Here is a 14,670-nt window from a genome sequence, read left to right as displayed (position 1 = left end):
AGGGAAGATTAGAGCGGCGTCAGACAAGACCAGAACTGAAAGTTATTTAAAAGTGATAGAAACCCTCTAGGATCTTCAATCCCACCGTTGTTTCCCTTTGGAAAAGCAGTTTTCAGAAGCTCCAATTAACCTTAATTGAATTCTGCCTTAGCAATATCTAGAATTTTAATTGACTGGGAAGTTGATCATAAATCTCTGTTCAAACTGCAGCTTGGCCATTAGCAATTCCCAGAATGGCCCAACACCATGTCATGGAGAAGGACTTGCCTGTTCTGCAGCTAAGGCTGCTTCTAGACCATAAAACAAACATTCAGAAGGGAAAATCCCAGCAGCAAAAGCCAGTCCTGCGGGTAGGCTTTTTCTCCAGTACTGATAGCTATGAATAAGAACCAGTGACTCCTGTGACCAATATATTCATGTATATACTGTCCACAGCATCCTTAAAGATTGTTTATTCCATTTCTTGCTTGCCTTTCTCTGCTCTTACATTTAGCTCTAATACTGGGTGTTTAGCTTCCACTTTAAACATAATCACATCCTTGCTTCTCTGGTGCTGGCTTCCATTACGTACACGCTTGTCTCTCACATATTCCGCATGTTCACTTTTAGGTCAGGTTACTTTCAATCTGACTGATATTCAGCTGTTCTGGAGTTCTGGTGGTTGCAAATAAAACTCTGCAAGGTGACTGCACTCACGGTATTGAATTGCAATGGCTTTCAAGTGCCTAATTCTTTTTTAAAACCTGCCCTGCGTTAGCCCAAACTTTTGGTCTTCAAAAGAGCTCACAAATGCCTCTTCCCTCAGCCATCAAAAGATGCCTGCTAGCCGTCCTGTGTCGCTATGACATGTGGAAAGGAGTTATTTTGCCACTGCTTAAGTACACATTTTTTGACCCTGAACTGACAGTCCAGCCACAGAGGGACAAAAGAGATGACTGTATACACACCACAAACTTCTGATAGGACAGTGATTTGGTAAGGGTGGAAGGTTTGATCCGTGGCGGACACAGATACAGCCTGTGCAAGGACTCTCACGTCTCTGGCTCGGGTTTCCTAAACAAAAACAGGGGACACATTGTTCTGTGCTCTGCAAGCCTGCTGCATGGAAAACACATCTAACACAACGCGTATGCTATACAGTCAAATTCCATATGCACAGCGGCCATTTGCAGATGCCTGGGAAGAGAAGGAGTCCTCATCTGTTCCCCACATTAACCCTCATGGGGCGAGAGTTATGCCAGGAAAAAAATGCCTTGTGCATGTATCTTTACGGATACACTAGCACGACAGCATTTTTCCTGACAAGGAAGCAGAGAGGATCTCTGTGTCCGCAGGGTTGTGTCCCACCACTATGAACTCAACAGATGCTGAAGGCGCCACAAAAAGGATGCACACAACCCCTCTTCTTGCACCTGCACTGGGCTCCTCCAGTGGCTGGAGGCACAGCCAGAGCTCAGTCCAAGGCAAGGCGGTTTTCAACAGGGCCATGAGCTCAGCATCATTTGAAGACCTACCAAGGTCTTACAGTGCTCACGACCATCAAAGCACTTTGTAGCATGGCCATTAACCCTCACAACACCCCTGGCCAGCAGGCAATTACTGCTATCTCAGTTTTGCAGACAAATAAGCTAAAGGAGAGTTATTCTGGGGAGAAAGACAGCTAACACCCATATTCACACCTGCACATCAGGACCTGCCAGACACTCCTAGTTTCTAGTAAGATCAGCAGGTGGTAGAAGTCCTCAGCACCTCTGAGGACGTCAAAGGTGCTGGGTTAGAAATGAAACAGAGGCCTTAATGACCTCTTTAGGGCTACAGTAATCAGAAGGACAAGGAAAAGCTCCCAATATCTTTTTTTTTACTGCAGGATATAAATCCCATTTACTTTATTAGGAACTTACATCATGCAAGAGTGAGATAGGACCTTAGCTTCTAGTTCTGCACACAAGCGGCATCTCCTTTTCCACATTTTTTTCCTTTCTCAAAATAGAAGCAGCAAGAATAGTGACTTGCTACTGTTTCTGTAGACACAGATTGAATTTAGACATGAATGACTGATTAAAAGTTGTGAATTTGGGTGATTTTGCTGACTCCATGAAATTGCTAGTACAGGAGGCAGGGCAGCTGAGTGACAGAGCTGGAAAACACATTAGAGTGAAGTTAAGCTTGTAAGCAGCTGTATTGAGCAAAGGGCCAGCAAAGACAAGATACAAGATTGCAACCATATTAAGAAGTTTTAATAGACTGAGAGAGCTAGGCACAAAGGAAAATCAGGCATCAGAACTAAACCTGCTTCAAGATCAAAAGGGAGAAGAGACAGAAGGGAGCTAAGTGACTCAATTTATCTCACCGAGGTGAGCAGCTGTCCAGCCACCCAGTTAGGACTCAGGCAGGGCTCAGAGAGAGGTGGAAGCAAAATGCCAACTGTGTGCAGAAGGACTCTTTCACAGACCAAAGTAGAAGACATTGTAAGGGTGAGCCCAAGACTAAGCACGTGATATATATGCGATACAGCAGCATCAAGGCTCATCAAAGCAAAGCTCATCTTGGGAAAAGCAGAACTGCTACATCAATCGGCAAGCAAGAGACAGGAACAATTCTTAAGTCCTCCACGTTACTACTTCACCTTACAGCAGAGGGTTTTCCCTTAAAGAAGGATGATTTTGTAAACTGCTGGCAATGGCAATTCCACGTGTCTTGCAAAAATTTTCCAAATAAAATTTCCAAATAAAATACAGGAGACACCTTCAAAAGCATCACCACTACCCATGGAAAGAGGCTCATTCGGAAGTGCCATCATCACGTGCAAGTGCACAGGATTCACAAGAGAACAGAGCTATGCAACAAAACTTGGATCTTTTATTACACACAGGAAGGTTCGGGCAGGATCCACCACAGCTGATTTGGAATTTATCACCTGTCTTTGTAGAGGGTACTTCCTACACCAACTGTAATGGAAGCCCAGACAACTAGTTTACGTTAGACATCTAACACAGTAAAGAGAGCTCCAGAGAAAAGCTCACACACGACCACAGATCTAAAGTAAAACCCAATATAAAGGCAACGGTTCAGTTCAAAACCAAATGGATTCATAATGAAAATTAATAAATAATACTGGTCTCATACAGTCTCTCACGATGACACTGTCACAGTACCAGACAACAGAAGCAACAGTATTTATTCCAATCTATAAATGGGAAATTTAAGGCAAGGAGTGATTTGTCCTCTGCCACCTGTCCCAGGTCAGTAACCAAGCCGAAACTGGACCCAAGTGATCTCAGTCAGCAGCACGTCAGCTGGGAGCCACACTGCCTCCCAGATGCTGAGAGATGCTCTGCAGTAGATAATTAACCTCGCAAATCCACACTGAGCTTTAGTATTTCCCTTTCCAAAAAGGGGAGGGAAGGTTCAAGATGGCCAGACAGCTGCAAGCTCTCTCTCTTCAAGAGACTGAATTTGAGAGAGGAGAATTTGGCATGCCATAGCAAGACCTTTATGTCAAGGCTGCATGTAATGGAGTCTTGCGTACTATGGTTGGGAGCAAAGATTTAACAGCCTATATCCGAGGTGGCTGTATGAAACAGGGCATTACAGTGAAAGCTGAATGTGTTCTGAAAACGATCAAATGAGTTACAGTCCATACATCTGCAGGATGCTCCAAACTGACAATTTGGAAAGTGACCTTAATGGTGTCGGTAGAAGTGGAGGCTGACACTCATGACGGGTAGTTTGATGTTACATTGAGCACTTGGCCGCAGAGCACCTGCAATTTCCCTACATATTGATTTTATGGTGTTTTTCTACTTGTCTAAAGTTCGAGTGCCTCGCAAAGGACTCTGTCTTCTCTCCAAGACTCCTCAAGAGCAGGAGGAAAATGTGCCTTTGTCAAGACCACAGGACGATGCTGCCAACAGAGATCTCTGCCGGGGTATCCACCACTCCAGCCATCGCCATCCCTCTTCACCCTCAGGAAGCTGTCAGTCAAGCCAGCCACAGGCGAAGCAGGCAGGCAAGCAGCAGGCCGAGCGCGTTGCTGCAGTGTGTCCAAGGAGCAGGCAAGCCCTCATATATAAATATATAGAGATATATATATCTCTCACCTATGACCATATTGATAAATATTCTTTGGGACCACTCTTGACAGCTCAGCATCACCGCACCTGCACTGCCCAGTGCCCAAGCTGCTGAACTTGGAGGGGCCACAAAAGCCTCCTGCCAGACTGAAGTGGTGGGCACCTACGGCTAGGAGCAGCCTGAGGACAAAGAGGAAGGCTGCAGCGGGCACCGTACCTGCGGCACCAGATACCCACCTGCCTGTATTTCATCCCAAAGCCTGGGAAGCAGCGGCTGAGCCTGAGGTCTGCCAGGCAGTTCCACAGCTGACTGGCACTGCCAGCCCACTGATCCCCACCCCTGCTGGCTGCGAGCTCAGGTCCCAGTGGGAGCTCCCACTTCAGAAGAATAACTGATTTTGAGGCCTTTTCTCATGTTAGCTCAGTGACCGGCCCCCGCAGCCAGGGAGGGGATGGCGAGAAAAGCAGGCTGCCCGGTGCCTGCCTCCTCCACCGGTACCGGGGTGCCACCGCGGGGAGCTGGGGCGCCCACGGCAGGGACCAGGCATCACACAAGTGACGGCAGGAGGGAGGGCAGCAGCAAAACAGCGCAGCCTGTATGAGTTAAGTGGCTTTTCCGACTTTAAGCCTAGGGAGGAAAAGCAATTTTCTGGTTGTGTTTCTTTGTGCTGCATAAAAGGGTGCCAAGGATGCTCTCGAGCCTCTTTCAAAACTACCAATTTCTCCCCAGCGCTCCGATGTATTTTTACCTACCCCATTTTTCTTACAAGGCTTTATGCAAAAGTGGCAGAGGGGAAGCATTATTATTTTAGCTACTCCTACTGAAAACTGAATGGTTGTTACTAAGAACATGTAGCGTATATCGGGGCGTTTTGTGTATTTTCCTCACCCACTCCCTAACCGCCAGCGACAAGGAGAAGAGCTGTCCCTGCACACCCTGGCTGCTCCTTTGGGAGCTCAGACATTTCTGTTACCTCCAGGGAAATACAGTGAAAAGTAGACTTCGTACCCCTGGTATTTCTGGTTTTACAAAGACAGAAGGACATTTGCAAGCTTGTCTCATGTATCACATGGGAGCAGAAAGGATTAAAAACATGGACCTGTTTTCTCCTGCCGTTGCTTTTAAGAGTCTCAGCCCTCAAACCTATTTACGTGCAGGACAACCCAAGGCACACGTGGGTAGCCCAACCTGCCATGAATTAAAGGACATCTTGGAGGTACAGGCCCACTGAACGAGTGGTCTGGGCAAACAACCTAACAGCCACAGCACAGGGGGTGGTCCCAAGTTTTGGACGAGTGTGGGAGGGAAGGACACAGGACCAAAAAAACCAGCCAGCCCCACTTTCTCTCCCCATCCGGCGGCCCTGCTGGCATACAGAGCCCAGTCCTCCCTCTCCGAGCAGCATCGCCTTGCAAAACATCCAGAGCCCGGCCAAGGCAGCCTTCAAATGTGACTATGTGACTACATTTTCTACAGTATCTTTCATAAAGCAGGTTATTATTTTTCTGGCAACTCATTCACAAGCTACTGAGCAACGGGCAGATTTTCCTCTTTGATGGTAACAGCCATACATTTACAACACCGGCATATCGATTGCATCTCCGTAGCACCCAAATTCAGTTCTTCTAATAGAGGTTTTGTTGTTGTTGTTTTCCCCAGCATACCAAGAATGTCTCTTTTAAAATATATCTAGCTTGTTTGCTATCATGGATGGTCTATTTCTCCGGCAGTAAAATATCTACTCTGTCATCAGGTTCTGAGTTGAAATCAATCCAGAAATACAATGTTAGTTCAATAATGACCCACTTCAGCAGAATAAATCATTGCTTACCTCACCGCAAGCACAGCTCGTGCTGCACCCAGTCACCTATTTGGAACCCATTACTCCCTATAATCAACAGCGTGGCTGTTTGGGGGGCTGCTCCCTTCCCTTTCTACATGGGAATATGCATGATCTCACCCGCTTCCTTTTAAGCACCCGTGGATATTTGATGCTCAGCTACAAGGGTCGCATAATGGAGGCAATGCATCTTCAGTGAAGAAAAATGACAGTCAGAATAAGAAGACTAAACCAATTCATCACTTAATGCAAAGCGTTATTGTGCTGCAAGCACAGCATCGCACTGGGATTGATTACAAACAAGATGACACCTCCCTATGGACTGTCTGCTATATTATTATAAATAAATACCCATTCATTTTGCAGTCTGTATTACTGCAGAGGATAGATTATACCTCAGGTACACAGCAAATATCCCATTGAGCACAATGTCCCTTCCTCGCCAACAAATGAGTTTTGTCTCACATAATACAGTTTCGTAAACAAGATAAGGGAACGGAGAAACACCAAGAGACGGAGAGATCGGCAAAAAGCTCAACTGATATTAAGGAGCTATTTCCATGAAGGACATGCTAAAAATTCAGTGACTTGTGGTTAGAGGGGAGTCAAGGGGGGAGGCAGTTGCAGAAGGCTCATCCTTGCTCCTGAAAGAGAGCAAGTCCTAAAAAGCTTCCCGAGTCCTCCAGACATCACTGAGACAAAAGCAAACCCTTCTGGTTTCAAACATCTAGCAGCTCGCGCTAACCAGCTCTAATCAGGCATGCCGCAGCGTTCAGAAAAATAAAATAAGAGCAGTTTAAAAGGCTGCGTACTGAAAAGTGAACAGCCTGGGACAAATCTGGCTTGTCTTTATCTCCTTACCCACTCTGCCTGCTGAGCTGTGATCTCCAGGTGCTGCCAGAGCACTCCCTGCCCAGCACAACCCAGGCACCTCCTGTTCCCCCCAGCCACTGCCCCGGCGAGACACGGATGCTCAAATATCAGGCCACGGCTTGGCAAGCACAAGAAGAGCTGTTTAAAGGAATGTCGTGCCAAATATGCATTATTTATTGACCATTTCTCTTATTTACCCTAGGGGTTTTAAGCGCTCTGCACACGGGAGACAGTACTTTAAGCCAACAGCAAAAGCACTGCCCTCAGCTCCACCCTCAGTGCCTGTGCTTGGGTCAGAGCAAGGCTACCCCTGCAGCCCCGCAGCCGCAGCGGTTCTCTGCTCACATACTTCTGCTGCAAAAAGAAATACCTTCCTTCCTCCCCCATGCTACTCTGCCGGCCTCCAGTGGGTTTTGAGGACTGAAGCTTACTTGTGCAACACTCTGCCAGCCCCACATGGATTGTGGCAGCCCCTGAAAGTCCAGTGACGAGGGGGAAAAAATAAATGATAATTATAAAAATGGCTTTTATCAGTCTTCCACACGTGAGGAAAGAGGTGACACCCATGCTGGGCTATACTTACTCGCAGATGTGGGCTGGGGGGAAATGACACCTCCACAATTTGCAAGGTGATTGGCAATACTGGATGTGTTGCATGCAAGAATGGTGACTGCACCCCTTCACCATCCAGGCGACCCGGTGCCAGGGAGTTTGGTGGGCGAGGGGGAGACTCCTCTGAAAAAATTAAAGCTTCTCACTTCACAGGCGTTTATTCTGCCTTCGAGTGACTAGGGAGCTCGATGTTTGCTCACATTTTGGCCACCAAAGCCCAGCTAAGCCTGTGGATGGGCTTTAGGAGTATAAAGAAATGGATTAAAAGCCACGACAGGAGTGCTGGAGCAGGAGCAAGGTGCTGGTGGGGTCTCACACCCCTGCTCAGCAGAGAGCAGCAGGCAGCCCCATGTGGTGCCCGGCCAGGGCATGCTGGCACTCGCCAACTGATGCCATTTGTCCCTCTGCACCTCTCCACTCTCCTCTTGCTCACAGCATGACATCTACCGGCTCCTTCCAAAAGGCCTTAAGGTGCTGGCACCAGAGGTGGAGGAATATTGCCATTAGAAGGCTGCAATAAGTAAAATATATGTGCCACAAATGGCTGTGGGGTTGGGATTTTCTCCTCATTTTTCTTTTCATTGACCGAGTTGCCAGACAGATCTACAGAAGCCAGTTCAGAAAAGATCCTCACCCAGATCTGGCATTTTGCACTACCTCTGATGCTCACACCTTTCACCCCTCCTTCTCCAAACTAAACAGGTAAAAACCTTCAAGATGTTTTTGGGTTTGGGTACATCAAAAAGAGAAAAACCCTCAACCTTCCCACACCTTCTACGAAACAAATAAGAATCATCCCATTTACCAGATAAGGAGGCTGATAAAACAGCCAACAGATTGGAGCCTGATAGAACCAAAGAATTTGTGGAAAAGCAAAGAAATCATCCAGATTTACAGCCGCCAGAGCCTGTCCCTTGCTGTCATTCCCCAGGGAGGCCTAACACATGCGGGAGAACAGCTTTGAAAAGCAACAGTATTGTTTGCTAATATTGGTAGCAGAATACGAAGTGGAAACAAAAGCAGTATTTTTCTTCCCCTCTCCATCTTCTGCTTTTTATATTTTCCTTCACTTCACCAGCAGAGAAACGCTTCCCTGTGCAGGCACAGAAAAAGTGAAGATAATCAGGCAATTTTCCATCTCCAGTCAAAATGATAACTTTCCCTTTGATTATAAATTCCCAATAAAATGAATATTGTTCCGTTTCCTTTGAATGTTTTACAAAAAGCAATTGCTGTTTTTCAGTGTCGTCTGCTGGTTTCCTCCCTACACATCATTTTCACTCTGGGCCTTTCCAGACATGTTTTATAAAAGCATTAACTGATACCCATCAGACATCGAGCTGCTTTTTCCATTTCTCTTTCAGTTTAACAGAACCCTACAGACCACAATGGCCCAAAATTGTTCTCACCTTGCTGTTTTTTATACCCTCGGTCTCTTTTTTTATGGAAAGACCAAGGCATAAAACCCAGCACTGGCAAGTACCCTTCAGGTCCCCTTTCACACAGGGCACGTCCTTCCAGCCCACAGGCAGGATCTGAGGCTCCGCTGTGCTCTTACCAAGATTAAGGAGGAAAGAAGAGGCAAATTCAGAAGTCACGGCTCATTGCACTACTGCAGAAAGTCCCTCTGCTGCTTTTTTTTTTTTTGCTAATGAAAGCCAAATAGGAAAATTTTGCGAAGTAGCTAATATGACAACAGAGACAAATTGTAGTAAAACATGAGACTTTTGTATTCCTACTTGCACCTCAGAAACAACTGCCAAGTTTGCATTAGATCAAGAATTTTGCTTGCACTCTGGTAAACAAAAAAATCCAAGACAGCCACCAAACTTCACCGCTAGGTCTACTGAGAGATTCAGTACCTGTCCCCCACTCCACCAAGGGGAGAGCAGAGCCACTGAAGAAATCAGCAACATCAGATATGCAAGGGGATGTCATTCAAGCACACAAGTCCCATCCAAGGCCCTACTGAATCAGCAAGACCACTTGTTAGATTTGCATCTTGCTGGCAGTGTTGACTATTTCCAAATTTCACAGTATTCAAGCACCACGAGATCCAAGGGAGCTCGATGAGACCAGCTCACCCCTCTTCATACGTATATTAGCCGAGACACAAGAAAATAGTGAGCAACACACTGCAAACGCTCTCTGCTCTGCGCCCAGGGTTGATGTAAGGCACAGAGAAAGGGTGGCAGACACGGTCCATGGCCAGGCAAGGAGAAATGCAACAGCCAGGTGAGGCTCGAAAGTAGGGTCCCAGTAGCCCCCTCACCTCTCTCAGGAGCATCTCTCCCTGTTGCAGGCCACCCTGCATCCCAAGAAGGTCACCCCTCCAGCCCCCTCACCCTCACTGGGTTTTTATCTTACCTTTGCACAAGGATATCAGTATAATGCACAAAGATGCGTGCCTTTCATTCCTTAGGGGCAAAAAAAAAAAGGCCACACGGTAAAATAAAGGCAGATCTGGCACGGCAGTGTGTTCATACGCTCCATTGCCTGCCAAACCAAAAAGAAGCAATATTCCCAGTGCAGCAAAGCCCAGCTCTCAACACTCTCTTCCAAGTTAAAATCTTTGAGGAAACAAATTCGGTAATTTTGAGGACATCTGTGATACTAAACCCACACCAGAATGTAAATAAAAAGTAACAAAAGCCAGATTTGCCTTGTTATCAACCCTGCCTAAAGCACTATTTATTAGTGCCATAACTAGCTGCCTGAAGCATCCTTAGAACTGACTAAAAACCTGGAGGAAAAGGAAGAATAGCAGTACAGCACACAAGGAATACTTAGTCTTTTTAGCTAAGACAACACAAACACGGAGGCAAACGTAGCCAGCAAAAACTGCTCATCGCATGCACTCTCATTTCTTTGCAGTCTATTTATCCTGTCAGCTTAATTAAAGGGTTAATTTAAACTCCTCACAACCCAGAAAGATTTTTTTTAAAAGAAACTCCAGAAACTAGATGAAAATTGTCCCTGCATTGCAGTCAGCATGCTTTTTCTTATTTGCTATTCTCTTCAGTCTGCGCCCCAAGAGGAAGATTAAAGCAGGCTCCATCCTACCACCAGCACTTTGCAAAGGAGGGGACAGACAAGGCGAGATGGCCACCAGCCTCCCGCGCCTTCCTTAAAAAAGGGCTTGCGGGGACTTCATTTTCCCGAGCAGCACTTAATGTCTCTGCCAAAGTGCAGGGGGTAAGAAGAGGAAGACCTTCTTATTTTGGTCATCGTTGAATGTACGTTTTCCAGTCACTTACACACCCTCTCCAAATAGCTTGGGTTTGGGGTTGTGGGTTTTTTTTCTTCTTTTTTCCTGATTTAATCATCCGTTCCACCAGCTTCTGAAATTCTCTGTATAGACAGTGACATCTAGTGACGGAAAGCCGCACCTGCGCCCACACAGGGCCGCACCTGCGGGAGCGGAGATGGGGATTTGGAAATGCTGGCAGGGAGATGGCCAAGGGTCACCGCGAACAAGGCTGAATTACAGCCCAGCAGAAACTCGTTTATTCCCTTAGCAACACCACGCGAGCGCTCGCAAGGCACTGCATTTCACTTGCCTGGGGGGGGTGGGGGTGGAAACCGAAGCAAAGCTGGGTTCACAGGACGTTTCTGACTGTCGGAGGGCTGCCAAGCGCTGGCTGAAGCCCACCAACGCGCGGCACTCAGTGATGGTAGATCCTGTCCTTATGATCATACCTGCAACAGGTACATCTGCAGCCGCTGCAGTGCCAAAATGCACGGTGGCAACCCTGGGCTTCACACCCTGCACGGTGCAACGAAACCTCTGTCCCCGTGATGGCACTTATTGGAGCTAATTTGAAGGGGGTGTGTGAAACCTGGAGTAATTTGATCGGCTCCTGTGGAGCGACGAGAACCCGAGTGTTTCTCATTGCTGCTATTAAAAAGCCGCCTCCCTCTCCATCCCACAGTCACATGAGTCTTCCTGAGCACCCGCCTTGAACCCTGGTGTGCAAACAGCTCTTGACGAGCCCCACGCCTTTTCTCACATCGGAAGAAGTATTTCTCCGACAGCAGAGGTGCGTTCTCCGACAGCAGAGGTGCGTGCATTTGGGACTAAGCAGACGGGTAACGGGATGCGGTGCTCGGAGGGACTTGGAGGGGGAGTTCAAGCACTCGGCATTGCCATTAGCCTGAACATTGAGAACAGCTCTGCCCCACCCCCTCCACCAGGATTTTCCCCCCTGAGCCTGATGAGTAAGTGATAGAAACAAACAGTTCCCATTTCTGCCGTAGGTCCCCCTCACGCAGCAGTGAAGGTCCAGGAGAGGAGAGAGCAGGCTCCCAAAGCCGGAGGGAGGGCTGGGCTGCACATGACATGCCCGCTGACTGTCTGGGACCCCACTGCCTTCAAACCATGGCCAAGCTGGTGGACACCGAAAGAAAAAGAAACAAAACAGTTGGCAAATTCACTTGCAGTGGATGCCCACTTTGTCACCGATGCGAGGAGGTGCTCTTACCCATCCTATAACACCTTAGCATTGGGAGGAATGAAAAGGAATAAGTTTGCAGCCATGGAAGAAAGACACCAGTATCAGGGGGGTTACTGCAAGGAGAGAATAAAAAGAGGGAGATGAGTCAAAAGAGAAACAAGCTAAGGGACAGAAACAGCAGCACTTCTGAGCACAGGCATGTCTGCTCTTGTGGCAGTGCAAAAACCAGAAGATACAACAGCGATTGTGAGGGGGATTAGCACAATGTACCTCACTGTCTCTGACATCTGTGCAAACAGCCCAGTGAGCATTGTCGGGGGTCACAGGTGCCAGGAGATGCTGCTGGCACATGTCTCTCCAATTCAAGGAGAAGCCCATCCACTTTCCAGGGCGAGCCCGGGATCCCTGCACTAGATGAAGGCAGCCCCAAGCACGCTCAGGAGGAGCAGATGTGTGGGCAGCACTGCACTCATCTCAAAGCAACCTGACAGCTGGACAGTAGTTGGAAAATGCATAAAATAGAAACTGCAGCAAACACTATTTGAAAAACAAACAGCCCTGGGATCCCAGCACCCCCCACCTGCAGTTAAGGCAATGTCACCTCTCCCTGCAAGAGGCCTCAGCGGGGCATCGCCACATCATCAGAGGAAAGGCATGCAGCACATAGCACTGATGCTGCAGACAGCGAACAAGTGATGTTGCAAATAAAAAGTGCCATCACCCAAAATCACCATCTCATATTTGATTATTAAATATAGCTTTTTGAAAAAAAAAAAAAAAACCCCCACACAAAAAAACCCACAACTAAAAATAATCTGCTGCAGAGTTCACCGTCTATCTCAGTGGAAGGCACTGAAGGACTTGGACACACTTAGCTGGAAAAAGCACAGTGCTTATTAACCAAGGTGTTTTGGTAAAGCCCCCGCTCTGCCATATGCCTACAATATGCAGCTGTGGAATCAGCCCAGCTATGCTGAGCTCCCCAAGCCAGCTCAGGCCCCAACGCCACACAATTAAAGCGACACAAGGCTCATGCTCACATGCTTCAGGCTACAAAAACCAAATACAAAACTCATCCCATGACCTGAAGCTGTCAAGCACATGAGCTTGTGTTTTTTCCCCTTTAAAACAGCCTTGGGCTATGTTTATTTTTCAGTCAAACCCCACTGTTTTCCAGGCGAGGAAATACGTGCAGAGCCTGCCTGAGTTTTCACAAGCAGGGCCAGCTCTGCTCTTTACCTGACACCTCACCTGGAGATGCAATGGTATTTCATCTATCCTGCTTGTCTCAGAAACTAGAAATGGAGCTGGCCTTCACGTTCACCCTCAGACATTTAAATTAAGATGATAGCAGAGGTGGTAAGGTTTTCTTCAGGAGGAGAGAGGCCACTGCAACTTAGGGTGGTACACCCACGCTGTTTCATGAGCACCGTCAAACAGTAATGTCCTACATTTCCCAGAAAAGCCAGTATCGTGGTTGCAGAAAGTTTGGGGACGACACGAAGTCGGTTGTGCCTACCATCAGCCGCCGGTGGGGTTTTGGTCGGCAGTGGTGAGTGGGTTTTCCTTCCTGCATGTCTGCCCTATACTGTACAAAGAAGAAGTGCTGCCAAGAGTGTTAACTCCTGGCCTCAGGCCAGGATGCTGCCCCTTGACAGTGCCCTAAAACCCCCGAGCTGGAACAAAAAATCAGCCCTTTGCTTTGCTAGACTTTGGATCTTGCATGGCATCATGGAAAGGATGCTCAGCTTGGTCACGGACAGCGGAGCAGCAGGCCTTTCCCCTCCAGGATACACGTTCAAGCCTCGCTGGAGCCGCTAATGATCAACCACTGCAGCTTCGCTGCACTTGCAAGAACATTTCTCGGTCTGCAGGTCTGCTCTGTGCCACCCCGCTGTGGGACCAGGTCACCGGGCTGCCTCCGAGTCACCCTCCCATCCTCCCTGCCATGAGCTTCAGTGCCCAGGGCTTGTTGCCCACCTCAGGGGGAATTTGCTGCTCTCCTGGACCCAGCTCAATGGAGGGGAAATGGATTTAGCCTCAGACAAGGTCCTGTTTTCTCGAGGCAAAGGGGCTTTCACAGGGCAGTGTCTGCTCCCATGCAAAGGACAAGTTGTTCAAAACTGCACCTTGTCTGTCCAACATACAGAAATCCTGAAGTCACTCCAAAGTCTTGTCTTTTTTTTTTTTTTAAATACCACATACTTGGATCTATTGCATGACTCTCCTCCTGCCCTTGCCTCATCAGCCACCGAGTGTGTCACTACTTCGTATGGAGAAGCCAAGGCTGAAATGTCACATAAACACACACCTTCAGCAGGAGCTCAGGAGGGTCCTGGGCAACTCACCAACACTTCCACCAAGTAGACAAGAGATAATAAAAACAGTATCATTTCGGACTATTTGCCACTTTGGAGCACCTCTCTGGCTTCAGACAGCTCCGTAAGTCACAAGCTGCCAGCTCCATGCCTTATCCCCAGAAGCAGGAGGTGGAGGTGGCATCAGCTCTGAGCTGTGGTGAGACACCAAGCCCCAGGACGGTAAAGCACTGAAAGAAGCAGGCTGAAGAGAAGTTGGGGAGACTGACATATGGCAATGGAGGGATCCTGTACTTCCCCCAAAGCCAGCCGTGCCGGGCAGAGCGATGCTTTCACGCTGCAGGGATCAGCATCTGACCATGCCTTTCTCTATAAGTTGTCTTCTAGAACGAGAGCTACTGGAATTCCATTACTGAGAGCCCACATCAACCCCCTAATATCCCTGGGATGCAGAGGTAAAATTAGAATTTCTTTCGATGAAAGACACTAGAATATAATG

This window comes from Falco biarmicus, chromosome 1, assembly GCF_023638135.1.
Source record: "Falco biarmicus isolate bFalBia1 chromosome 1, bFalBia1.pri, whole genome shotgun sequence".
In the NCBI taxonomy this organism is placed as follows: domain Eukaryota; kingdom Metazoa; phylum Chordata; class Aves; order Falconiformes; family Falconidae; genus Falco; species Falco biarmicus.
Note: the sequence above shows the minus strand (reverse complement) of the source record.